We start from the raw sequence: 27964 nt of genomic DNA on the forward strand, positions 1-27964 counted from the left end.
TAGTACCAGTAGCGGTCAGTACCAGAATTGATTTTATGCATTACCATCCCATCAGGGCAGGAGGATTCACCTGATGTTGTGACTGGTATGCTTTGTGTCATTCATTTTGATGTTTATGTGTTGTTAGACCCTGGGTCGAGTTTCTCTTATGTGACCCAGTTAGTTGCTGTAAATTTTGAGATAAGTTTTGAAAAGATCCCTGAGCCCTTTTTGGTGTCTACTCCAGTAGGTGAGTCAGTTGTTGCTAAACAGATATATAAAAAGTGTTCTATCACTATCCTCCATAAAGTTATGTTAACAGACTTGATAGAGTTAGACATGGTTAATTTTGATCTTATCCTTGGTATGGATTGGCTCCATTCTTATTATGCATCTATAGATTGTCGCACCTATGTGGTAAAGTTCTAGTTCCCAAATGAGCTTGTCTTTGAGTGCTCAGGTAATTCAGTGTAGCCCAAGAGTTATTTCATATCTTATTTCAAAGCCAGAAAGTTGATACCCAAAGGTTGCATTTACCACCTAGTTCGAGTTAAGGAGACTAAGTCTAAGACTCTAACAATACAGTCCGTCCGAGTGATTCATGAGTTTCTGGATGTTTTTCTAGAAAATCCCCCAAGGGTACTTCCCGATAAAGAGATAAAATTTGGTATTGACCTTCTCCCAAATGTGCAGCGTATTTTTATACCTTATTATCATATGGATCCCGTAGATCTTAATGAGTTGAAGGAGTAACTCAGAGATCTTTTATATAAAGGTTTCATAAGGCCTAGTGTTTCTCTATGGGGCGCTACCACCCTATTCGGGCGAAAGAAAGATGGTTCCTTACGAATGTGCATTAACTATCGTCAGCTAAATAAAGTCACAATCAAGAAAAAATACCCTCTTCCTACGATTAATGACTTGTTTGACCAACTCCAAGGTGCAAGTTATTTCTCAAAAATAGACCTTAGATCCGTCTATCATCAGCTTAAAGTAAGGGAATGTGATATTCCAAAAACAACCTTTAGAACCCGTTATGGTCATTTTGAATTCCTAGTCATGTCTTTCGGGTTAACCAATACTGCAGCTACTTTCATGGACCTCATGAATTGAGTGTTCAAGAAGTATCTAGACATGTTTGTCATAGTATTCATAGATGATATCCTTTTGTACTCCCATAGTGAGGATGACAATATTGATCATCTTACAATTGTCTTCCAAACTCCTAAAGATCATCTATTATTCGCTAAATTTAGCAAGTGTAAATTTTGGCTAAGTTCATTGGCCTTTCTCAGTCATATTGTTTCCGCCGATGGCATTAGAGTTAATCCACAAAATACATAAGCCGTAAGGAATCGGCCTAGACCTATCTCTCCAATAGATATTAGGAGTTTCTTAGGTCTAGCTGGTTATTAACACCATTTTTTGAAGGTTTCTCTTCTATCGCGTCTCCTATGTCTAGATTGACCCAAAAGAAAGTAAAGTTCCTGTGGTCAGATTCCTGCAAGAAGAGTTTTTAAGAGTTTATGACTCGACTTACTTCGACCCTAGTTCAAGTATTGCCTGATGGTATAGACGGCTTAGATGTTTATTGTGATGCCTATAGACCTTGTTTGGATTGTGTGTTAATGCAGAGAGGTAAGGTTATAGCCTATGCGTCTAGACAGCTTAAGCCTCATGAAAAGAATTACCCAACCCTTGATCTTGAATTAGCTGGTGTTTGTGTTGAAAATCTGGAGACACTATCTATATGGTGTGCATGTTGATGTGTTCATGGAACACAAATGCTTAAAATATATGTTTACTCAGAGGGATTTGAATCTCTATCAGAGGAGGTGGTTCGAGTTGTTGAAAGATTATGACATGAGTGTGTTGTATTATCAAGACAAGGCCAACGTAGTGGCAGACGCCTTTAGTAGACTGTCTATAGGTAGTGTTGGTCATGTAGACAATTATATATAGTAATCTAAAATGATCATATTTTGTTATGTGTATGTTTGAAGAGAATATTTTGAAATAGCATCATATGAAAAATGAATACTTATTTATCTGATAAAATGGTAGATAAATTTAAAATAGTTGTTTTGTATGTACTTAAGGATATACAAAATATAGATATAAGAAATATCATATGGAAAAAAATATTTGGTAATTATTTTATGACTAGAATAAATTATATACCACACCTAACTACCTACTCTTACAAATATCTACATGCCAAACCTACACATCAACCATGATAAATTACATATATTTAGAATATTGAAAAATGGATATGACAAATATACAATCAATAGAAAATTATCCTATTTTTGAAGTATCTTAGCTTATTTAGCCGGTATTTATTTATTGCTTAGTAAATATAAGATAAATCAGGTCTTGAAGATCTTATTACTACAATGACTAATAAATATAAAAAGTATTTTTTCCGCTGTCCCTAGTTACTTGATTAGTGCTATAATAAATCTATGTATGAAGTATAGTACTATATCCGAATTTACTTTTATTATTCAGTCTATTTTAGATGTTCAACTTGAAGAAGAACCTTCTTTATTTATGGTTGTGTCTGATGCGAATAATTACATCAACGCATTATACAATCATTATAGAGATTTACTTGATAATGTATTACTGACACATATTACTACAGTTGCCCCTTTCTATCCTCCCGAGGATCCATCATTTTCTAAAAAACAGACACACAGTAGTTTTTATGATTATGTTTATGATTTGTATGTTTGAAATAGGGTCTCATCTTTAACAAGCAGAATCGTTTGTCAGGAAGAGCTTACGTATTATCTTAGGCAACTTACAATGGATCACAAAGCAAGGATTAACATGATGGATGGTGGAAGAATAATGAAAGACAATATCATGTACTTTCAAGATTAGCTAGAGATATATTGAATGTTCCAATATAAACCATTGAATCAGAGAGCACTTTTAGTCAAGGACGATAGAATATTAGAGACAACCAGCACTCATTATTTGGCAATGCGAAGAATGTTTAATCTTGGACATATTTATATGCTCAAAGCACCGATATGCACCCATATTTAGACTTAGTTCAAGAACTTTTGTATGAATTCTTAAGTATAATTAAACTTTTATTCCATTTCGAGCCTAATGGATATGATTAGTACTTTCAGGCTAAAACTCATAAAGAAATGTGCACACTTGGATACAATGATGATATGGAAGGAATGAAGGAATACAAGGGAGTGAAATAAAGCTAAAAAGGGAAGCTGAAAAGTATGAATCCTCATTTGAAGACACTCCGCATTGCACTGACCAACAAAATAAAAATAGTCAAATTCCAATGAAGGTTTGCAAAATTAATGCGTTGTGGAGAGGCGTAAATTCTCACTTGGCACTTTCCAGTATAGGTTCGTGAAACCACCACATTGCAGAGGATGGATATTTCATAATTATCCAAATCTAGTGGCTCACCACGATAGTGACGTGTCGCGGTGAGGGTGAATTTTACAATTTCAAGGAATACTTGAGCTCTGCGATTGCCCAAATTTTTATGGAAAATAGAAATTAAGGCATGGCGCGACGTGCCGTGTGACAAAATTGGGAAGATTTTAAGTGTTTTTTCCCGCTATAAAAGGAAAATCCAAGATAATTTTTGGGGACTTTTTGGAAAAGATAGCAGCGGCGGAAAAGCAGAAATTTCTCTCTTTTAGGTTTCTTAGATATTTTTTTCAATTTTTTTCCTTCAAGACTTGTTTTGGGTATAATTAATTACTTATTTTGGATCACGAATTCAAACATTAGTAGCTAAGCACCTTATTTCTGGGGTTGAGGCTAAAAACATGATTACTCTTTGATACTCTTATTCATAGTTTTATTTTGGATTATCATCTGGGTTGTTCTTAATTTCTTGAGCTTACTATTTTAATGATTAGCCACCATTAGAATAAATCTATATTTCTATGTGCATCCGGGAGGAGAATCGTAGGATAGAACGAAGAAATTAGGGAGCAAGGTTCTTATTTTTTTATGAAATAAATGATTTAAATCAGCATCTAGGATAGGGATATACCTAGAGCATTTCTTGGTTCAATTTCAAGAAGATAGCTTTATGAATTAGAAGAATTATTTTATCTCTGTGGGAGTTGTAGCTACAACATTCAATAGACAAAAGATTTGAGGTCGGGAGACTAAGATTATTGCATAAACCTTGTGAATCATCAACCTGATAACTAACTAGATTGTGATAAGAATAGAGAATTGTATGATTGTTTGAAATGCCTCAACCCTGGAATCATCCTCATTATTGATTACAATCGTTGCTTTCTTTCCTCTAGTCGTCACTAATTAATTCTTGTTTAATAATTTACATTTTATTGACAAAATCAAAATCATCTTGATACTTTCAAGCACTTAATACCCAATTGTCTTAAACTAAAGATTGAATAAATTTCTAGTTTATTGATCCTCGTGGGAACAATATGTAACTGTCTAAGTCTTTATACTACTTGTATGATCACTTACACTCGTGTGTGCATAGAGTGGCAATAAGTTTTTGGTACCATTGCCGAAGATCTAATTGAATTAGTAAATTGCTTAATTTTTGATTTTCGATAATAAGTTTAAGTGTTAACAACTTGATCTTAGCGGTTGAATTTTTGCAGGTTTAGCTGAACATTGGACTAGCTAGGTATAAAGAGTTAGTATAGCCCTTTGCAGAACCGAAACTAATTTTTCATCAAGGCGAAGAGCTCAATATTACATTCAACAGGGACAGATAGCTGAAATAAGAGATCTAATTGTTGCTGATCCAAATGATGGAAATTTTCCAGCTCCTGTTATTACAGTTGTTCCTATTTAACCATATGCAAGACCTATTCATGAGGTGTCAATCCCACTTACAAACCATGTTTGTAACAGTATTCGAAAGCCTGAACTAGGAGGTCAGCGGGAATTGAAACAAAATATGGTGCAATTGTTGAAATCTGCAGGTGAATTTCATGAACTTTCATATGAAGATTTGTAGCAGCACTTACATACCTTCTAGGAAATAAGTGATACATATATTCCTGAAGATGTAAATGTTTATTATGCCAGATTGACACTTTCCCCTTTTAAATAATGAGGGAAGTAAAGAGGTGGTTATAGGATGAACCACCGCACTCCATCACTTCATGGGAAGATTGTTCTCGAAATTTCCTTATTTTATTCTTTCCATCCCAGAAGACTGCACGATTAAGGAGTGAGATATTGATTTTCAGATAGAAAGATAGAGAAAATTTATAAGAAAATTTATACCAAGCTTGGGAGAGATTCAAGGGCATGGTCAGAAATTATCCTCATCACAATCAATCGAATGATGTCTTAGTGCACATATTTATAGAAGGCCTTGAGTCTAACGCGAAGATTCTCTTGGATTCAGCAGCAGGAGGCCAAACTTTGGAGAAAATGTATGAAGAACTATATACATTATGGAATTAAATCACACAAGGAAATCCTAATTGGCATACAGACTCAAGAAATGCTCCCAAGAAGGTTGTAGGGTATTGGAGGTGGATCAATTCACTGCATTACAGGCACAGATTGCAGTAATGCAGAATAATATGACTACTCAGCTCAACAACTTAAAGTTGGGTGCAACACAACTAGCAACTATAGCAAATTCAGTTCAATAGGTATATTCATGGTGCGAAGTTTGCGGATGTGGTGAGCATAAAAAAGATGCATGTTCTGTTAATCCAGATTTAATCAACTATGTAGGGAATACAAATCATCAGGGTTAACAGAATTTTGATAGTACGTTTAATCTAAATTGGAGAAACCACACAAATTTCTCATGGGGTGGAAATCAGGCATAAAATACAAATTAGTATAAGGGACCAATGCAATCAAATCCACAATCAACTCATAATAATCAGGAAACTGCTCAGAATAGCAATGTGGAGGAGTTAATTAAGCAGTTAATGGCTCAACAAGCACAATTTGCGGCTGACATAAAGAATCAACAAGCACAGTTGGCAGCTGAGTTGAAGAGTCAATAATTGCTCACTAGAAATCTAGAGTTGGAGTTAGGTCAAATTGCAGGATCGTAGAATACAAGACCACAAGGAGCATTTCCTAGTGACACAGAGGCTAATCTGAAGTAGGTGAATATTGTTACAACAAGGAGTGGGCTGCAAACTATGGAGATGGTTCAAAAGCAAAAAAAACCCCACAGTTACTAATGACAGTTTGAAAGAGAATGCAGAAGTTGAAGTCAACGAAAAAGAGGCAAGTGAATAAATTCATGTGGAGAAAAAGACCATCCCCTTGCCCTTTCCTCAAAGGCCAAGGAAGCATCAAGAGGAAGCCTGTTATAAGAAGTTTCTAGATCTTCTAAAGCAGGTTCAAGTAAATCTTCCTCTTATTGACATCTTGTAGAGTATCCCAAAATAAGCTAAATACTTAAAGTATATTGTTTCCAATAAGAACCGGTTAACTAAAAATGCTACAGTTGCACTTACTCAAGAGTACACATCTAAAATTCAACATAAACTACCCACGAAATTGAAGGATCTAGGCAGTTTTACCTTGCAGATTACCATTGGTCAGACTATTTATACACTTGGATTGTGTGACATGGGTGCTAGCATAAATCTCATGCCTATATCATGGTACAGGAAGATGGGTCTTAGGAGTCCCAAACCCATGACTATTGTGTTACAGTTGGCGGATAGGTTACTTGCTAGACTAGATGGTATTATTGAAGATGTGTTGGTGTAAGTGGGATCTTTAATCATTCCAGTGGATTTTGTGATTCTTGACTTTGAGGCTGATCCAGTTGTTCTATTTATTTTGGGATGCTTCTTAGCAATAGGACAATCACTCATTGATCTGTCAGCTAGAAAAATGACAACGCAAACGCATGACAAAGTAGAAATTTTTGATGTGTACAAAGCATTGAAACTTCCATCCATATATGAGGAGTTGTCTTCTATATTGATTATTGATGTTGCTTCAGATTAGTAGTTGTTTTTATCTAATGATCCCTTAGAGCGAGCTTTGATGGGTTATGCTCTGCATGGAGACGTGGAAGTATTGAAGTTGTTCAAGGTTATGAATTTGTCCATAATTGAGACAAACAAAGTTCCATTTGAGTCTTTAAATAAGCCAATTGGTCCCTTACCTAGTCCTTCAGTCAAAGAAGCTCCTAACTTGGAGCTTAAGGTTCTTCCTCCGCATTTATCTACAAGATTATCAGATGTACAGGTAAAGGAAGTTATAGAGGTTCTCAAGAGGAGAAGAAATGTGATTGGCTGGCAGATGTCTGACATTCCAAGAATCAATCCAGTAGTTTATATGCACAATATTTACACGGAAGAGGGTTACAAACCTAGAGTGCAATAACAATGAATGTTGAATCCTGTGATGAAGGAGGTGGTTAGGAAAGAAGTGATCAAGTAGTTAGATAGTGGTATTGTTTACCTAATTTCTGATAGCAAATGGGTGAGTCCGGTGCACTGTGTACCAAAGTAAGGAGGAATGACATTAGTGACCAATGATGATAATGAGTTGATTCCCACACGTATAGTGACCGGCTGGTGAATATGTATAGATTATCAAATATTGAATGAAGCAACTCATAAAGATCACTATCCAATTCCCTTTATTGACCAAATGCTGGATAGATTGGCGGGGCAAGAGTATTATCATTTTCTAGATGGGTACTCTAGCTATAATCAGATAAGCATAGCACCAGAAGATGAAGAGAATTCCATGTTAACTTATCCATGTGGTACATATGTGTTCAGACGCATGCCCTTTGGCCTATGCAATGTACCTGCTATATTTAAGAGATGTATGATAGTGATATTTTCAGACATGGTGGAGAATTTCTGGAGGTATATATTCATGGATGATTTCTTTATGTACAGTAATTCATTTGAAAAATGTTTGCAGAATCTCACAGAGTCCTAGCTCGATGCGAAGAAACAAACTTGGTGTTGAATTGGGAAAAATTCCACTTTATGGTTAAGGAAGGAATTGTCTTTGGCCATAAAGTGCCATACAAAGGGCTCAAAGTAGACAAAGCAAAGGTTGAAGTGATTGGAAAGTTACCTCATCTAGTCAAAGTCAAAGGAGTGCGGAGTTTTCTGGGATATGCTGGGTTCTATAGATGATCCATTCAAGATTTCTCAAAGATTGCAAGCACTATATGCAAATTGTTAGAGAAAGAAGCCAAGTTTGAGTTCAGGGTTGATTGCCATGAAGCTTTTGAAAAGCTTAAGAAAAAGTTAACTAAAGCACCTATGTTGATTGCACCAGATTGAGAGTTACCTTTTGAGATGATGTGTGATGCTAGTGACAATAAGGTGGGAGTAGTATTGGGTCATTGAAAAAAACAGGTATTTCGATCGATCTACTATGCTAGAAAGGTGCTAAATGATGCTCAACTTAACTACATGATTACAGAGAAAGATATGTTGGCAGTGGTATATGTATTCGACAAGTTTCGATCTTACTTAGTTGTTACAAAGGTCATTTTTCATACTGACCACGCTGCCGTAAATTATCTTGTGAACAAAAAGGTTGCGAAGCCATGACTGATTAGGTGGATTCTTCTACTTCAAGAATTTAATCTTGAGGTGTGAGATAGAAAGAGAGTTGAAAATCAAGTGGCTGATCACTTTTCATGGTTGGAAGATCGAGACCATATTATGGATGACTTTTTAAGTATTAAGGAAGAGTTTCCTAATGAGAAGTTGTTGTTATTACAGGTAGTTGAATTCCCATGGTATGCTGACATTATGAACTTAATAGCATGTAAGGTGTACCCTCCTGAGGCCAACACACAACAAAGGAAGAAATTTCTCCATAATTCTAATGCTTACATTTGAGATAAACCATACCTTTTCAAGCAGGATCCATATGGAGTCATTCGTAGGTGTATCCCAAGGGCTAAATTTTCAAAGGTGTTACAAGATTTGCACTCATCTTCATATGGTGGACATCATGGGGGTAAGAGGACTGCGAGAAGAGTGTTGCAATCAGGTTTTTGCTGGCCTACTCTGTTTAGAGATTGGTGGCTTTCGTAAAGAATTGTGATCAATGTCAAAGGGTGGGTAACATATCTAGGCATCATGAGATGCCCCTCAACAATATTTTAGAAGTCGAAGTCTTTGATGTTTGGGGGATCAATTTCATGGGCCCATTCCTACCTTCGAAAGGTAATCTTTACATTTTTGTAGCAGTTGAATATGTATCTAAATGGTTGGAAGCTATGGTGATTCCGACTAATGATGCAAGAGTGGTTCTGAAGTTTGTGAAGAAGAACAGATTTTCCAAATTTGGTACGTTAAAAGCAATAATTAGTGATGGAGGTATGCACTTTATTAACATCTGGTACAAAGATTTTCCTGCTAAGTATGGTGTTATGTATAAGGTTTCTACTACATACCATCCTCGAACGAGTGGACAAGTAGAGGTATTCAATCAGGAGATTAAGCAAATACTTTAGAAGAACATGAATGAGCAGAGAAAAGATTGGACGGAGAAGTTAAACGATGCACTTTGGGCCTATCAAACGGCATACAAAACGCCCATTGGTACATGTCCATATCGCTTTGTGTATGGTAAGGCGTGTCATCTTCCTGTAGAGTTGGAACACCAAGCAAATTAGGCGGTGAAGAAGCTGAACTTTGACATAAATGCCGCGGGAGAAAGAAGGTTATTGCAACTGAATGATCTAGATGAGTTTAGACTCCATACCTATGAAAATGCCAAGCTCTATAAGGAGAAGACCAAAAGATGGCATGACAAGCAAATTCAAGATAGGGAATTTGAACCCGGACAATTTGTGTTGTTGTTTAATTCACGACTTAAGTTATTTTTGGGTAAATTACAATCAAAATAGTCTGGACCTTTTAAGGTGGTTCGTATGACACCCCATGGAGCTGTGGAGTTGTGGAATAAAGAGAAAACAGAGAAGTTCCTTGTCAATTGACAACGTGTAAAGTATTATTGGGTGGATCATCCGGATAAGCATAGGAATCTATCAATTTTGCTGATGAGTGATAATGAGCTAAGTCATGACACGATGTAAAATAAGTTGCTATGTGGGAGGCAACCCATAGATTTATTGTAATAGGTAGTTTAAATTTTAGTTTGTAAAATCAAAACAAAAAGAAAAATACAAAAAGATGAGTCGTTCCACGACCAAAACTAAGGCACTGAGTGGGAGGCAACCCACTTTTACTTATAATATTTGTTGTTTATGTTTGAGATTGCAGGGATTTTCAAAGTGAAAATAATAAGATTACCATATTTGAGGAAAGCAATCAGGTTTACAAAATGATATATGTAAATAGGGATCTTCTCATGTAAGAAAAGATTGAAAATTACACAAGGAAATCTATTTTTGAACAATGGCACGATGCGGAACAGGGTAGATTGACAATTGTCAAAATTCTAGTAAGGATCCACGATTTCCATTACGATGCAGAGAAGTGCGATTTGACAATTGTTAAATTTTAGTAGCCTGGCACAATATCAGGGCGTCGCGTAACTCATAAAATTGAAAATTGTCAAGATACAGTGACTTGACGAGAAATTTAGCATGTCATGGTGGATAGTTAAATGGAAATTGCCATTCTCCTATAGGTCTATGCGCTCTTACCGCATCACGGAGAGGGTTAAAATCGTACATAAAATGTTGAATTAAACCTAACCCAACCCGCCCCTCTATAAATACCCTCTAAACCCTAAACCCTCTTATTTTCCCTCTTAAGTGCCACCCTCTATTACTTCAATCCTACTAATCTTCTGAAAAATTCCGTAAATTGTCATCCTTCTCTCAACCTTTGAGGTATGTGCTTTATGATTTAAATTTATTTTCTTTCTTTCTATTTATGTCTTGTGATGCTGGCTAGCATTTTGGGGCATAATCTTGTTTTTCCCTATAATGGTAGTTGTGAATTTTAGCATTGACTTTGATATATTGTCTTGTAATCTTTTTGATGTATTAATATAGTCTTCATAATTCTGAGTTGTTAAGATGATAATAGAATAGTTATATGTAGTTGGTATTTGGGGAAATTGTTTTTCAACTATTAGTTGCAAGGTCGAGGATTGTAGGGGTACTGTAGCTAGATATGTGAAGCAAGAAGGTTTAGGAAGTTGGGGTTTATTTCATTTCGGATGAAACTGTGTTGATTATGCTCCTGGTTTCCTCTGTGCATATACCTTTCCTATCTGATGTTAGTTAATTTAGTCGAATTCCATAAAAATACTCCTTTGATACATGATGTTGTAGCAACATGATCTCATTCATAGTCCCTTATTGAGTAATTAGATACGAATAGATGAGATGGTCTTGTGTGCTAAAATAATGACTAAGTCTGAAGTGTATCGAAGAGCAATATAATGTCTTTAAATATGATAATAAGGTGAACAAAGGGAAGTCTGAGTACCTTGGATTTTGAGGCATGCGTTCTAGCTAACAATTAAGTATGGGGTGGAAAGTCATCCGTGATGCACACTCAGTTTAGCTAGTACCACTTTTAACATACACAAAGGTTTGTTATATCTTCTGTATTATAGGAATTATGGAACCACAACCAGTCAAAGGCAAGGCAAAGGCAGGTCCTTCTGCACCAGCAAGAAAAAGGGAGCAGACCATCTAAAAGTCAACTGACAAGGGTACCTAGGGCTCCACCACTTCAGAGAGAGCAAGTTTCTAAGTTTGGATTCAAAGTTGTACGCTAGGACAAGAAGCAATGGTATTCCAACCATACGAATGCAACATATATCCCAGAGGTGTATATTAATTGTACTAGCCTCATAAGATAATGTCCATCTATGGTACGAAAAATTGATGCAATCAACGTGAATTTCATCTTCCATTAGCCGACTGAGTGCAATCTGCACTTAGTTGGAGAATTTTATGCCAATTGGGACCCTGGTTATCCTAATTATTTGCTGAAAGTTTGTGGGAAAGTAATTCGTTTCACTGCTGCTGATATTAATGACTTGTTGGGTATACTAGAAGCAAACCCAAATTTGTTAAGGCAGTTTATTAATTATCCTTAGTATGTGAATATCAGGCATCTTTTGTATGGTCAGCGATCCTCAACTTGTTGGACTAGGCATCCTGTTATAGGTTTGGAATCTTTCTTCCCTTATGCTCAGATGAATAAGAAAGCAAGGATATGGGGTCATATTGTCTATTCATGCTTGATTCAAGGAAAGCATATGATGGAGGTTACTCGGGATAGGGTATGTTTGATCTATTCCCTGATGTGTCCTGATGTGGAGATAAATATGGGTAATTTGATTTTTTCTGCGATGAAGAAAGAGCGTATCCAAGTGGGGCGCAGTTTTGGGTTTGGAGGTTTGGTTACTAAATTTTTGAGAAGGCACAGGGTTGATGAAGAGGAGCTAGATTATAAGCTCGAGGCACAGGTGTGGATATAACTATTGCACGGAGCATATCTGGGGCAACTGGCCCAATTTTGACCATGATAGAGCGACAAACGAGGACTGATGAGGTACTGGGTAGGCTGTATGGTCTTATGATGATACTATCCATGATGGGAGATAGACTAGCTACACCAGAGGAGCTCCATGCTGTAGAGCTCGATTATCCACTCGGGCACTATGCTAAGATAATATTAAAGATTGCCTAAATTTTGTTAAGCCGGTTGATGATGATATACCAATCGATGAAGGTACAGAGATTCAGACATAGAGTCGTCTAAAGAGGAATAGTCTGATGATGATGGATCTGATGATGATGGTGATGATGTGGATGGAACTCCTGAGGATATGACTACCATAGTTCTGTTTGAGTGATCAGGGAGTATATTGTCACCCTACCATAGGCTTAATTAGAAGCATTGAGAAAGTGCTTTATTTTAGTGTGGGGTGGTGGTTTCTTATACTACTTCATCTTCTTTCTTTTAAGTAATTTTCTGGTTGAACAGTTCTTTTTTATTCTCTGTTTTTGTGATTTTGCGAGTACTACTATTCGTAACACTAGTCTGTAATAGTTAGTAACTTTGTGGATTGCAATTTTCCCTTTTTCTCATTTATCGTATGTTGGTTCAGTTTAACGTATTATTTTATCGTTATTTCTTTTTCTCTCACCCTTATTGGCAAGTTTCAGTTTCAAGTAATTACTTTTTCCCTCTTTGGTAATTAGAAATAAACAGTCATAGTTAGTTGCCATCCTCTATGATAGATGGATGACGACTATCTTAATGGGAGTGGTCATAGGAAGTAAAGAATAAACGAGAACCTAATCACTATCTTAGAAGAGTGTGTAGAATGGGTAATCTTCGCAGTAATGCAAATTAAATTGAGTATAAATAAGCATAAGAGTGTCTTGATTTGAGAAATGATGATTTAATCTCGATAAATGAAATTTGGTGTGTTGGCTTAATTTTGAATTCAATAAAGAACATGATTGGGAACCTTGGTTTGATTCTGTGCATGCACTATGAGTGTGAGGATTTGTGTATATTCTACATGAATAGAAATGGCTAGAACTTTCCTGGTGTGTTTCTAAAGCAAAATAAAAGGTGTTGGGTGTATGAAGTGATGTCGGCATTTCTTTGACAACCGTGTTTCTAACCTAAATAGACCTACCTTGGTGCATAATCTTAGTCAGCCCCGTTGATCCTTTAGCCTTTTTCTTTGGTAGGCTATTATGTAACCCTATCCTTTCTTCGATAAATTTTAATTTGATCCAAATAAGCTCCTGAGCGTTTTAATATAAAACTTAGAGGAGATTAAGAGCGTAAAAGAGAAGAAGGAAAAGGTAAAATTTAATGCCCCCAAAGTAGTTGTTAGTGATGTTTAAAGATGTTAGGTAAAATTGGAAGTTAGTAAATAGAAATGTTACAATGTACCTGTTTTGGCCCTAGTCCAGTTGGATAATGTGCACCATAGCGAAGGCTTTTTGCTTAATTTAAGGGTGGCTGTAATAGGGGTGCATAACATGAAATAGGTTCGAAAAAAGAGAAGTATGTCGAAGGAATAACTAATACTCCCAACTCGGTTTGATTAAATAAGCTAATTGAAAGAGGAGTTGAAAAATGAAAGAATGGGGAGAAAATAAAAGGAAAAATTAGTGTTGGAGAACAGAGTTAATTGATAATTCTTGTACTAAAACACTTAGGAGTAATAGTCAATATTTCCCCAAACAGTACCTACCTATCCCCAAGCCTTTATTACAACCCGAAAAAAACCTAGTTGATCCTTCACCTAAACATCCGACTATTAGTGGAGTAGTACACTTAGGGCAAGCTTATGGTTCGTTCACTAGCATGTATGAATTCTTTGTTGAGAGTTTGATACACCCCTATTTTTGCATAGATATTAAAATGAGTTAATATGGGGATTTTTTCTTAAGTGAGGATATATGCGGATGAAAGTTAGATTGCTTATTGTGTTTCTTTGATTGAGTTTTCTAACATGCTAGAAATTTATTATCGAGATAGAGAAACTTGTACTAAATTGCTTCATATGCTAAAATTATTTTGACATGATGGTGTAAGAATACACTATTACAAAGTGTAAGTGCCCATTGTGACATAACTTTGAGATTGTGATGGAAAGATGAACTAATTGTGCTTTTGAATTAAAGTATTCGAGGTAGAATAAAGTTTTAAGTGTGGAGTGGTGATCTTGGGCATATTTATATGTTCAAAGCACCAATATGCACCCAAATTTAGACTTAGTTCAAGAATTCCTGTATGAATTCTTAAGTATAATTAAACTTTTATTCTGTTTCATGCCTAATGGATATGATTAGTACTTTCAACCTAAAAATCATGAATAATTGTGCACATTTTGATACAATGATGATATGGAAGGATTGAAGGAATACAAGGGAGTGAAATAAATATAAAAAGGGAAGCTAGAAATTAGGAATCCTCATTTGAAGGCACTCCACATCGCGCTGACCAACAAAATAGAAATGGTCAAATTCCCGTGAAGGTTAGCAAAATTAACGCATCATGGAGAGGCATAAATTCTCACTTGGCACTTTCCAGTATAGGTCCGCGAAACCACTGCATCACAGAGCCGTTCCACTTATCAAATTATGCGAACTAGAAGTTTAGTGCATCGCGGAGGATGGATATTTCATAATTGTGCAAATCCAGCGGCTCACCGCGATAGTGACGCATTGCGGTAAGGGTGCATTTTACATATTTCAAGGAATACTTAAGCTTCGCGATTGCCTAGATTTTTATGGAAAATAGTAATTGAAGGCATGGCACAACGCGCTCTGTGGAAAAATTGGGAAGATTGTAAGTGTTTTGTCCTGGATATAAAAGGAAAATCCAATATAATTTTGGGGGACTTTTGGGAAAAGATAGCAGTGGCGAAAAAGAAAAAATTTCTCTCTTTTAGGGTTCTTAGACATTCTTTTCATTTTTTTAACTTCAAGACTTGTTTTGGGTATGATTAATTACTTATTTTGGATGATGAGTTCAAACATGAGTAGCTAAGCACCCTATTTCTGGGGTTGATGCTAAAAACATGATTACTCTTTGATAATCTTATTCATAGTTTCTTTTTGGATTATCATCAGGGTTGTTCTTAATTTCTTGAGCTTACTATTTTAATGATTGGCTACCATTAGAATAAATCTATATTTCTATGTGCATCCGGGAGGAGAATCGTAGGATAGAACGAAGAAATTAGGGAGCAAGGTTCTTATTCTTTTATGAAATAAGGGATTTCAATTAGCATGCAGGATAGGAATTTACCTAGAAGCCTTGCTTGGCTCAATTTTAAGAAGACAACTTTATGAATCTAGAAGAATTATTTTATCTCTATGGGAGTTGTAGCTACAACATTCAATAGATAAAAGATTTGAGGTCGGGAGACTAAGATCGTTGCATAAACCTTGCGAATCATCAATCTGATAACCAATTAGACTGTTATAAGAATAGAGAATTGTATGATTGTTCGAAATACCTCAACCTGAAACCATTCTCATTATTGAATACAACCGTTGCTTTCTTTGATCTAGTCGTCACTAATTATTTCTTGTTTAATAATTTACAATTTATTGAACAAATCAAAATCATCTTGATACTTTCAAGCACTTAATACCCAATTGTTTTAAACAAAAGATTTAATAAATTTCTAGTTTATTGATCCTCGTGAGAATGATATTAGACTGTCTAAGTCTTTATACTACTTGTACGATCACGTACACTTGCATGTGCGTAGAGGTGCAATAATGTTCTAATTTATCTTAGAAATTGAATTAGAGTGGAACAAAGAAATCAAGAAATATATGTGTAACACCCCAAAAATGGGTCATGAGTTGTCACACAGTGCTCATGAGTACGACTAGCCTTAAGATAACCCTGTCTTCATTCTACTAAGTCTAAAACTCGAATTAGAGGAAATAAAGATATATAATCAAACCAAAATATAGAATTTTGTATGAGCTAAGCTGAAATTGTCTAAACATAATGTCTGAGAAAAACTAAACTCATGAGTCTGATAAGTAAATACTGAATATTTGAATCACATCTAGTAGTCTGACAAGCCTCTACTACTAATCACTAGAGAGTCACTGGGACAAACCCCCAGCTGACTCAAACTATCTGAAAATACTGAATCATCTAAACTAATAAGATGAAAACTTAATACTAGGTCCCCGAACTATGAGGACTCACCAACTGTCGGGATATAGAAGGAGATGCTCGAAATCACTCACGCTGCAGAAACTGAGCACCTGAACCTTCATTATGAGATAATGTAGCACATAGACGTATATGTGGATCAGTACTTTGAGAATATACTGAGTATATGGGGTTGAATGCATAAGTAAAACATTATATCAACAAATTTATCAATTTGCAAAAAATGCATGCTAAAGGTAAATTACTCACATAAGCTTGAGTAATTGAAAGTTGAAATGTAAAATTATGTGTAGCTAAACATACTGTACAAATCTAGTGAGTCATAACATTTAGTTCTAAAAGTTGATCTTGTATTCTATCTTTAAAACATACTGTCTAATTGTAGAAAGGACTCATTTCTATAGCTGAAATCTAAAAGATGAAATCTGTGACTAAAGGCTTATATAAAGAAAATGTTTGAGTAAAACTGTGAGCCTTTACACTTAGCTTCTAAAAGTTGTTCTGTTATGATTATTCTACTTTTGTAAGGTTTTAATAGTAGGGGAAATACTTTAAAAACTATTTTGAAAGTATTTACTATTAGGGAGGTTCTTCTAACCGACATAAACCATGTGAGCTACTATGGAGTCCAACGTCTAGTTGCCTTATGGGAAAACAACACGTTGGGGAGAGGTGTCATACTCTTTCCAAGGAGTATAACCTAATCTAAGTAATCATATCTTGGGAATTGACTAGATTTCCATTTTAAAATATAACTCAAAAACTGAAAATCCCAATTTCACTACCCACTGCGAAGCACCACTATCTTGGCTGCTCACTGGATTTTGACAAATGCGAATTGGAACTTTATCTCGACACTGGGCTATAGCGGTAAGCCACTAGAAATTGACAAATGTCATTTAGGCCATCACCGTGATGCAATGGAAATTGACAAATGGGAACTGGGACTTTACCGCGATGCGGGACAATCGCGGTAGTCCATTGAAAATCGGACAAGTCTCATTATTCATGTTACCACGATGCGGTGTTGCTTATTTTGAGTCATTGTCTTCACTAAAAGTGTCATAAATTCTCAACAGAGTATCAGATTATGGCGAAATTGGTATCATTGGAAAGATAATTCAATTTTTTACACATTAGAGGGTCTAGACCTAGAAAAATCTATAGGTATCAAAGGTTATTCATTTTCAAAGCTAACCCTTGACACTTTAGTAGCTAAACTAAGATAGGAAAAAGTATGGGGTATATATTATATTATCTCCCTTTTGGGAACATTCATCCTCGAATGTGGCTAGTTAAACTGAAAGTACTGAGGAACTGAGGCAATATACTAACATACATAACTGAAACAAACTGCATGACCGAATATAAAACATACTGAGCGACTGAGCTTATATGTGAGTGCATAAATTTATATGAAGACATCTATATAGATGAAGATGATATTAGAAATGAACTGAATTTAGGAAGACTGTTACCTTCGGCTGAATCTGAGTTCATGGAGAAGAGATGAGGATACTTGATTCACATGTCTACTTTGTTTCCCAAGTAGCACCCTTAACCGAATGATTTCTACGCAGAACCTTGACCAATGAAGTTTGTTCCTTAGTCTACGGATCTGATGATCAAGATATCTACTGAAAGTTCTTTATCTAAAAGTCTATTCTAAATATCTGTACTTTCTAGAGGGACTATAATAGCTGAATTGTCCATGCCCTTATTCAATAAGGACAGATGGAACACTGGATAAACTGAGGACAAATCGGGGGTAGCTCAAGCTCATATGCTACCTTTCCTACGTAACTCAATATTTGGTAGGGGCCTACATATCGGGGACTAAGCTTTCCCTTTTTGACAAATCTCTTCACCCTCTTTATGCATGAAACTTTTAAATAAACAAGGTCATCAACCTCAAACTCAACATCTCTTTTTCTTACGCCTGCATAAGATTTCTGACGGCTATGAACTTCTTTTAATCTCTCTCGAATCAACTAAACTTTCTCTATGTCTTCAAACACCATATCTGGCCCAAACAAGGCGGACTTACCCACTTTAAACAAACCAAATAGTGATCTATATTTCTGTCCATAAAGAGCCTCAAATGGAGTCATCTGAATACTAGCATGGTAACTGTTATTATAGGCAAACTAAATCAATGGCTAGTGGTCATCCCAACTACCTTTGAAATCAAGAACACATGCCCTCAATATATCCTCTAAGGTCTGAATGGTCCTCTCTGCCTGACCATCTGTCTGTGGATAAAAAGATAAACTAAGATGAACTTGGGTACCAAGACCCTTCTAAAAGGCTTTCCAAAACTAAGAGGTAAACTGAGTACCCCCATCTGAAATGATAGACAATGGAAATCAATGCAATCTAACTAACTCTATGACATACAACTTAGTATAATCTTCAGTTGTATAGGACCTATCAACTGGCAAGAAATGAGCTGATTTTGTCAATCCGTCTACAATAATCAAAATCAAATCATGCTGACGGTGCAAATGGGGTAATCCAGTCACAAAATCCATATTCACCTCTTCCCACTTCTAAGTGGGAATACAAAACTCCTATAACGTACCACCAGGTTTTGGTGCTCAACCTTAACCTGTTGACAAGTTGCACACTTGGCTAAAAAATCGACTATATCTCTCTTCATACCACTCCACCAATAGATTTTCCGCAAGTCGCAGTATATCTTGGTGGCTCTTGGATGAGTGGAATAACGCACACCATGCGCTTCTTCCATAATCCACTATCTCAAATCATCAACGCATGGCACACCCAATCTACTCTGGTATCCCAACACACCATTTTCCCCTAGGAAGAAAACCTCTGCCTTTTGGTCTTTAACTAAACCCTTTAGTTTAACCAAACTAGAATCCTTATCCTGCTTTTCTTTCACTTCCAAAACTATAAAAGATTCAGAACTACTCTGAACCCAAACATTCCCTCTAGTTGAGTCAACTAACCTCACACCCTATCTAGCTAACCGATGAACTTCTCAAACTAACTCCCTCTTATCATTTTCCATATGAGAAACACTACCTATGGACAATCTTTTAAGGGCATCTTCCACTATATTAGCCTTGACCGGATGATATAACACACTTATTTCATAATCCTTCTGCAATTCTAACCGCCTTTTCTGACGAAGATTTAACTCCCTCTAGGTAAACACATATTGCATGCTTTTGTGAACCGTGAACACATCAGCATGCACCCCATAAAGATAGTGCCTCCAGATTTTAAAGCCAAATACAACAACTAATTCAAGATCATAGGTAGGGTAATTCTTTTCATAAGGTTTAAGTTGTCTAAAGGCATAGGCTATAACCTTACCTCTCTGCATCAAAACACAACCCAGTCATATTCTAGAGGCATCACAATAAATGACAAATCCATCTATACCATTAGGTAGTGCTAAAATTGGGGCTGAAGTAAGTTGAGTCTTTGACTCCTGAAAACTCTTATTGCAGGAATTGGACCATTTAAACTTAACTTTCTTCAGAGTCAATCTAGACATAGGGGATACAATAGACCAGAAACTCTTAACAAAACATCTGTAATAGCAAGCTAAACCTAAAGGTCTAGGCCAATTTCTTACTGCTTAAGTCCTTTGAGGATCAACTCTAATACCCTTGCTGGAATCAATATGACTGAAGAAAGCTACTGATCTTAGCTAAAATTTGCATTTGCTGAATTTGGCAAACAACTGGTGATCTCTAAGAGTTTGCAACATTATTCTAAGATGGTTTGAATGATCATCCTCACTACGATAATAGACATGAATATCATATATAAAGACTATGACAAACATGTCTAGATACTGTTTGAACACTCTGTTCATCAAGTCTATCAAGGCTGCTAGGGTATTTGTTAGCCCGAAGGACATGACTAGAAACTTAAAATGACCATAACAGGTTCTGAAATCTATTTTAGGAATACCACACTCCCTTACTCTAAGCTGACAATAGCCAGATCTAAGGTCTATCTTTGAGAAGTAACTTGCACCTTGGAGTTGGTCAAATAAGTCATTAATTCTAGGAAAATAATATTTATTTTTGACTGTGACTTTATTCAGCCGACGATAGTCAATGCACATTCGCAAAGAACTATCTTTCTTTTCCATGAATAGGACATGAACGCCCCATGGAGAAACACTGGGCCTAATGAAACCTTTATCTAAAAGATCTTTAAGCTGCTTTTTTAACTCTTTAAGCTCAGTGGGAGCCATATGATATGGAGTAATAAAAATAAGCTGAGTATCTGGGAGAAGGTCAATGTCGAATTCTATTTCCCTATTGGGAGGTACCCCTGGCAAATCTTCATGAAAAGTATCAGGAAACTTATTGACTATAGGGACTGACCAGACTATTGGAGTCTTAGACTTAGTGTCTTTGACTCAAACTAAATGATAGATACACCCTTTTGAGATCAACTTTCTGGATTTAAGTTAGGATATGAAATGACTTTTGGGAGACATTGAATTTCCTTCCCACTCAAAAACTAGCTCCTTAGGAAATTAAAACTTCACCACTTAGGTGCAACAATCTATGGATGCATAACAGGAATAGAGCTAATCCATGCAAAGAATAAGGTCAAAGTCAACCATATCTAACTCTATTAGGTCGGCTAACATAATTTTATGAAGGATAGTGATAGGACACTTTCTATAAATCTGTTCAGCAATAATGACTCACCCACTGGGGTAGAAACTAAGAAGGGCTCAGGGATCTTTTCAGTACCTATTCCAACAATTACTACAACTAGTGTGGTCATATAAGAGAAACTTGAACAACACATAAACATCATGATGAAAGACACATAGAATACTAGTAACAACAGCTGGGAAATCCTTCTACTCCTGATGGGATGGTAGAGCATAAAACTGATTATGGCTCTTACTGCCACCAGAACTGAATGATATACCTTGAGGAGGAACTGGGCGACCTAGAGGAGCTGGTGCACTAGTAGCCTGAGTGTGGGGATGAGCATCCCTATTTCCCTACTTAGCATGCAGACACTCTATAATTTTATGTCCCAACTTATCATAACCATAACAACCTTTCTTTCCAATCAAGATCTCGCCAAGATGATTCTTATCATACTTAGCACATGAGGATAATTGGTCTTTCCACTCATACTATTTTGAGATCCAAACATAAAAGTCTTACCCTACTGCTTCTACCTAGCTTTGGGAGAGAGAGCACTAGTTGAAGATAGTGCTGTCATAGATGAATGATTCTAAAACTGCAAATGATTTCCCTCTCCAAATCTAGTCTGGCTATACTCAAACTGACTGATTCTAGACTTTTTATTTCCCCTCTCTCTTCCCTTTAACTTTTCTGCCTTAATTTGCTGGGCATGAATCATCAATCTAGGAAGATCCATATTATCAATAAACATGGAAGTCCTATACTCTTCTACTACCAAACCAGATACTCCAGTAAAAAACTTACTCATACTTACCCCAGGATCAACCATCGTATTAAGGGCATACTTAGACACCTGATTGGACATAAGGCAATACTCCTTCACTGTCATAGAGCCTTGCCTCAAGTTCACAAAATTTTCTATCCTAGCTTTTATCATTTCACGTGGAATGAACCTGTCTAGAAACGCATCCCAAAATACCTGCTAACTCATAGGAGTTGCATTATCACCTCTACCATTCTTCCATATAACAACCCAATCATATGCTGCATCCTTCAACCTATAGGATACAAACTCTACACTCTACTCCTCAAAAACATGCATAACATGGGTGATCTTCCTTACCTCATCTAAGTAAAGTTGCGGGTCCTTGCAGTCGCCTGATGGTAGGACTTTCGCCTGATGGTTTCCCTGAATATTTGTAGTCACTGCCTGGGCCAATGCTTGAAAGGTAGCCTAAAATTTAGCATTGGATATGTTCTCATTATGAGGGTCAGCTGGATAGGGTGGCTGGTTATTATTTCTATAGGTGTTAGCTTGAGAAGGAGTCATATTCAACTATCACGTAAGAGCACAAGTTGAAAAAACATAGAGATACTGTAAGCACGATAGATCATAAAAGAAAGAGATGATTTCCTAAAAAGGTCTAGTTTTCTCTTGCTCATAAATGTGGCGCGCTTTACACCCATGATCAAGACCCTACGTAATGTAGCTTGTCTGACTCCCTAAGACTCTTACAAACCTTAGGCTCTGATACAAAGTTTGTAATGCCCTAGAAATGGGTCCCGAGATGTCACACAGTGGTCAGGAATATAAGTATCCTTAAGCTAACCCTTTCTGCATTCTACTAAGTCTGAAACTCGAATTAGAGGAAATAAAGATATATAATCAAACAAAAATGCAGAATTCTGTATGAGCTAAGCTAAAAGTATCTGAACATAATGTCTGAGAAATATTAAACTCACGAGTTTGATAAGTAAATATTAAAAATCTAAATCACATCTAGTAGTTTGAAAAGCCTCTACTATTAATAACTAGAGAGTTACTGGGACAATCCCCCAGCTGACTTGAACTATCTGAAAAAATACTGAGTCATCTAAACTAATAAGATGAAAATTGAATACTGGGTCCTCGAACTATGAGGACTCACCAACTGTCGGGATGTAGATAGAGATACTCCAAATCACTCACGCTGCGAAAACAGATCACCTGAACCTACATTATGAGACAATGTATCACATAGACATATATATGGATTAGTACTTTGAGAATGTACTAAGTATATGAGGGTGAATACATAAGTAAAACATTATATCAAAAACTTTATCAATTTGCAAATAATGAATGCTAAATGTAAATGACACACATAAGTTTAAGTAACTGAAAGTTGAAATCTAAAATTATGTATAGCAAAACACACTGTACAAATCCGTGAGTCATAAGATTTTGTTCTAAAAGTTGAGCTTTTATTCTATCTTAAAAATATACTGTTTAAATCTATAAAGGACTCACTTCTATATCTAAAATCTGAAAGCTGAAATATATGACTAAAGGCTTATATAAAGCAAATGTCTAAGTAAAACTATAAGCCTTTACACTTAGCTTCTAAAAGTTGTTCTGTTAAGATTATTTTACTTTTGTAAGGTTTTACTAGTAGGAGAAATACTTTAAAAATTATTCTGAAATTCTTTACTGTTAGGGAGGTTCTTCTAACCGACATAAACCATGTTAGCTACCATAGAGTCTAACGTCTAGTTTTCTTATGGGAAAACTTCACGTTTGGGAGAGATGTCATACTCTTGCCAATGAGTATAACCTACTCTAAGTGATCACATCTGTATCTGTCATCCATAAAGAAATGAAAATAATCAGATAATCTGAACCTACTTTGGATCATAGTTCTGGGACATGTAAACATACCATACTCAGTACTAAATACTACTCTCTTTAATCTGTATGCTTATTCTGTAGGAAATCCACTTTTCAAAACTAATATAAGGGCTTATAATGAAAACCTCTTGTAAATATATTAACTGTAAACTATAGCTAAATCTGTAAAGTGGATTTCATATCTAAGCTGAGAACAAAAGATCAAATCTTTGTTCAAAATATGAACATAAAAGGCAACAGGATGCTTAAAAGGACAATCTTCTTGAAATAACAACATTCAAACTAGGGCTAATAACCCATGCAATTATTTCACATCAAAACATTAAATTTTATGTTAAATGATAAAAATATTGATAATTCAATGTTAAATCTGGAAATTACAGAAATACATTTGAAAAATATAATTGTAGACATGCAATTCAATATCTAAATCACTTGAATTCTCATAATCTTGCAATTAACAATATTTGAGTATGAACCCTAAATTGAAACTCATGTATATTCATACAAAATCATGTATATTTGTAATTAAAACTAGTTTTGGGCACAAGGATGAAAGAGTATCCTTATTCATAAACTCCACATGCCTTAATTGATGAAACTAAATAAAAATCTTGACCTTGAATTCCTATTTGTGCTTTTGAAGATAACCTCTTGAAGTTCTTGAATTAGGGATCCTTAATTTTGAACTATCTTGAAAAAAGAATGGAGGAAATTTGATTTCTTGGATTTTAAGTTTTGAGGTTCTAGGATTTTCTTGAGAGAGAATTAATGAAAAGTGAGTATAATAGGCTTAGAATGGGTTTACTTCTGTGTTTTACATGAATTGGGAGTTTGGGAATTGACTAGATTGCCCTTTTAAAATTTAACTCAGAAATTGAAAATCCCAATTTGGCCACCCACCGCGACGTGCCACTATCGCGGTGGCTCATTGCATTTTGACAAATGCGAACTGGAACTTCATCGCAATGTGGGGCTATCGTAATAAGCCACTGAAAAATGACAAATGCCATTTAGGCCATCACCGTGATGCGCTACTATCATGGTGAGCCACTGGAAATTGACAAACGGAAACTAAAAATTTACTACGACATGAACCAATTGTAGTGGTCCACTTAAAATTGGACAGTGTCATTTTTAATGTCACCGCGATGCGGTATTGCTCATTTTGAGACACTGTCTTCACTAAAAGTTCCAAAACATCTCAATCGAGTATCAGATTTAGGCGAAATTGGTATCGTTGGAAAGCTAATTCAATTTTCTACACATTGGAGGGTCTAGAGCTGGAAAATTCTATATCTATAAAAGGTTATTCATTTTTAAAGATAACCCTTGACACTCTAGAAGATAAGCTGAGCTAGAAAAAAGTACAGGGTATTACAGTATGTGGAGCTGGCAAACGAACAAGATCTTGAAGAAATTATGTCTTAGGAAGAACTTAACACATTCAAGTCCAATGTATGAATTTGGCCCCATTCATTTTGACAGTCTCAACCAATTCTCTTGAATATTAACATGAATGAATTGAAAATATAATGCAAAATTTATAGAATTGTCAATTAATCATTTAATCTATTGAATTTATTATATTTCAATTCAAATATTTAACTTTGTGAAATTAGTGAGATGCAATTGCAATCTTGTAACTTATAAATTCTAAATCATTTTGCAATCAATCTAATACAAGGCTCGTTTACTCTTTACATATTTTTTTATTTAAATTAAATATTTTATATGAATTAAATACTTTTAATATATTACTATCAAGATTTACATAAACATAACAAACATTTATTATATATTGAAAAATAATATTAGTAGATATTACTTAAACTCCTAGTATTGACATATAAAATTCTCTATAAGTTTAACTTTTAAGTAGTACATTTTAATACTTTTCTTGAATATATTTAAGTATTATACTTTTAAGTAGTGTATATTGAACATATATATGTGCGTATATTTTCTAAAGTAGCATAATATGTAATGTATATATGCAGTATGAATATTCTTTAAAGTAGTATATTAAGTAGTATAGAATGTATGTATGTATGTATATTTTCTAAAGTAGTATAATATGTAATGTATATATGTGTGTATATTTTCTAAAGTAGTATAATATGCAATGTATATGTTGTATGTGTATTCATTACAGTAGTATATTAAGTAGTATATACTAAATGTATATATGTGTATATATTTTCTGAAGTACTATAATATGTAACGTATATATGTTGTACGTATGTTCTTTAAAGTAGTATATTAAGTAGTATATATTGAATGTAAATATGTATCTATATTTTTTAAAGTAGTGTAATATGATATATATATATATATATATATATATATTGTATATGTATTCTTTAAAGTAGTATATTAAGTAGTATATATTGAATGTATATATGTGTGTATATTTTCTAAAGTATTATAACATGTAATGTATATATGTTGTATTCATATTCTTTAAAGTAGTATATTAAGTAGTATACATTGAATGTATATGTGTGTATATTTTTTAAAGTAGTATATGCAATGCATATATGTTGTATGTATATTCCTTAAAGTATTATTTTAAGTACTATATATTGAATGTATATATGCGTGTATATTTATTAAAGTAGTATAGCATGTAATGTATATATGTTGAATGTTTATACATTAATGTAGTATATTGAGTAGTATATATTGAATGTATCTATTCTTTAAAGTAGGATGATATGCATAGGGGTGAGCATTTGGTTTGTTCGATTTGATTGTTTATTATTGGTTTGATTGTTTGATTTTTAGATTGACAAAAATGACAATCATAACCAAATCGAAATAAATTTGGTTTGGTTTGATTTCTACAAATTTGGCTTAATTATTTTGAATTTTTATTTTCATTTTGAAGATTAAAGTAGTGACCCTTTCTTTGTAATGACTGGACATTAAAAATTGGCAAATTTTTTAGAAAAAAATATTTTTTTTCAAACCTATTTTTCCTTCTCAAATATAAATAACTCAACATAGATGAAATGAAATGAATTAACCAAAAAACATTATTTATAATGAATATATATATATATATATATATAATAAACTATATGTATCATGTATATAATTTTAATTTTGTGATTTAACCGATTTTTTTTAAAGAAACCAAAAATCAAACTATTTAAACGAATTTCTAAAATTTGAAATCAAAATCGATCCAAAAGAAAAAAAGAAAAATCAAAATCAAAATTAAGTTTTGATTTGGTTTTTCATTTTTTGGGTTTGAACCAAAATATGCCCAGCCCTAGTTATGCAAATTTAAGTTCAAGTTGTTAATACTACACTACCAATTTCAAATATACAAACTTAGATAATTTGATAAAATTACATGCTTAGATATTCATAAACATACAAACTTAAATTGATAACATTACATAATTGAAATTTAACCACATACAAACTTAAAATCTTAACTTGATAAAATTACATAAATAGAAATTAAAACAACAAATTAAGTTGTCCTAACTAACTCCTAGTCAACTATTGAATGTACTTGTATATAGTCCTTAAAGTAGTAGTTTAAATAGTATATATTGAATGTATATTAAAAGAACCATCAAAATTTGAATTAGGCTTTTTTTCATTTGGATTGGTAAGTCGGCCCATTAATCATATCCAGGCTGGGTTGACCCATACCGACCCATTAAGATCAAGCAAAACGCTATGTGGGCTGGTGTTCAGTGATATATTTACTGTTGGTCCTGGCACAAATTGGACAAGTAAGTGGGGCGATCGGACCACACCCAAACCGATCCCAGTAAAATAAATGGGATCAGTGTCGGGTTCAACCGGATCGGTCCAATTGATAGGTATAATTTGAACTGATTAAACATAGATACTACATCTATATCTATATTCTATAATCTATAATATATTAAAAATGTGAAGACCCTTAGAAATATGATTTGAATTTTTTGTCCTTCATTAAAACTTCCCGCAATAGATAAAACTATCATTTACTATTTTTTAATATTAAGGTTATTATTAATTAAAAAGTCGCACAAATA

General features: G+C 34.7%; 1 pseudogene; it reads right to left on the bottom strand.

Annotated features, from left to right (window-relative positions):
- Positions 1–5187: 5187 nt before the first annotated feature.
- LOC124886858 lies at positions 5188–5306 on the bottom strand (annotated as a pseudogene).
- Positions 5307–27964: the final 22658 nt, after the last annotated feature.

The sequence above is a fragment of the Capsicum annuum genome, chromosome 8 (genome assembly GCF_002878395.1).
Source record: "Capsicum annuum cultivar UCD-10X-F1 chromosome 8, UCD10Xv1.1, whole genome shotgun sequence".
In the NCBI taxonomy this organism is placed as follows: domain Eukaryota; kingdom Viridiplantae; phylum Streptophyta; class Magnoliopsida; order Solanales; family Solanaceae; genus Capsicum; species Capsicum annuum.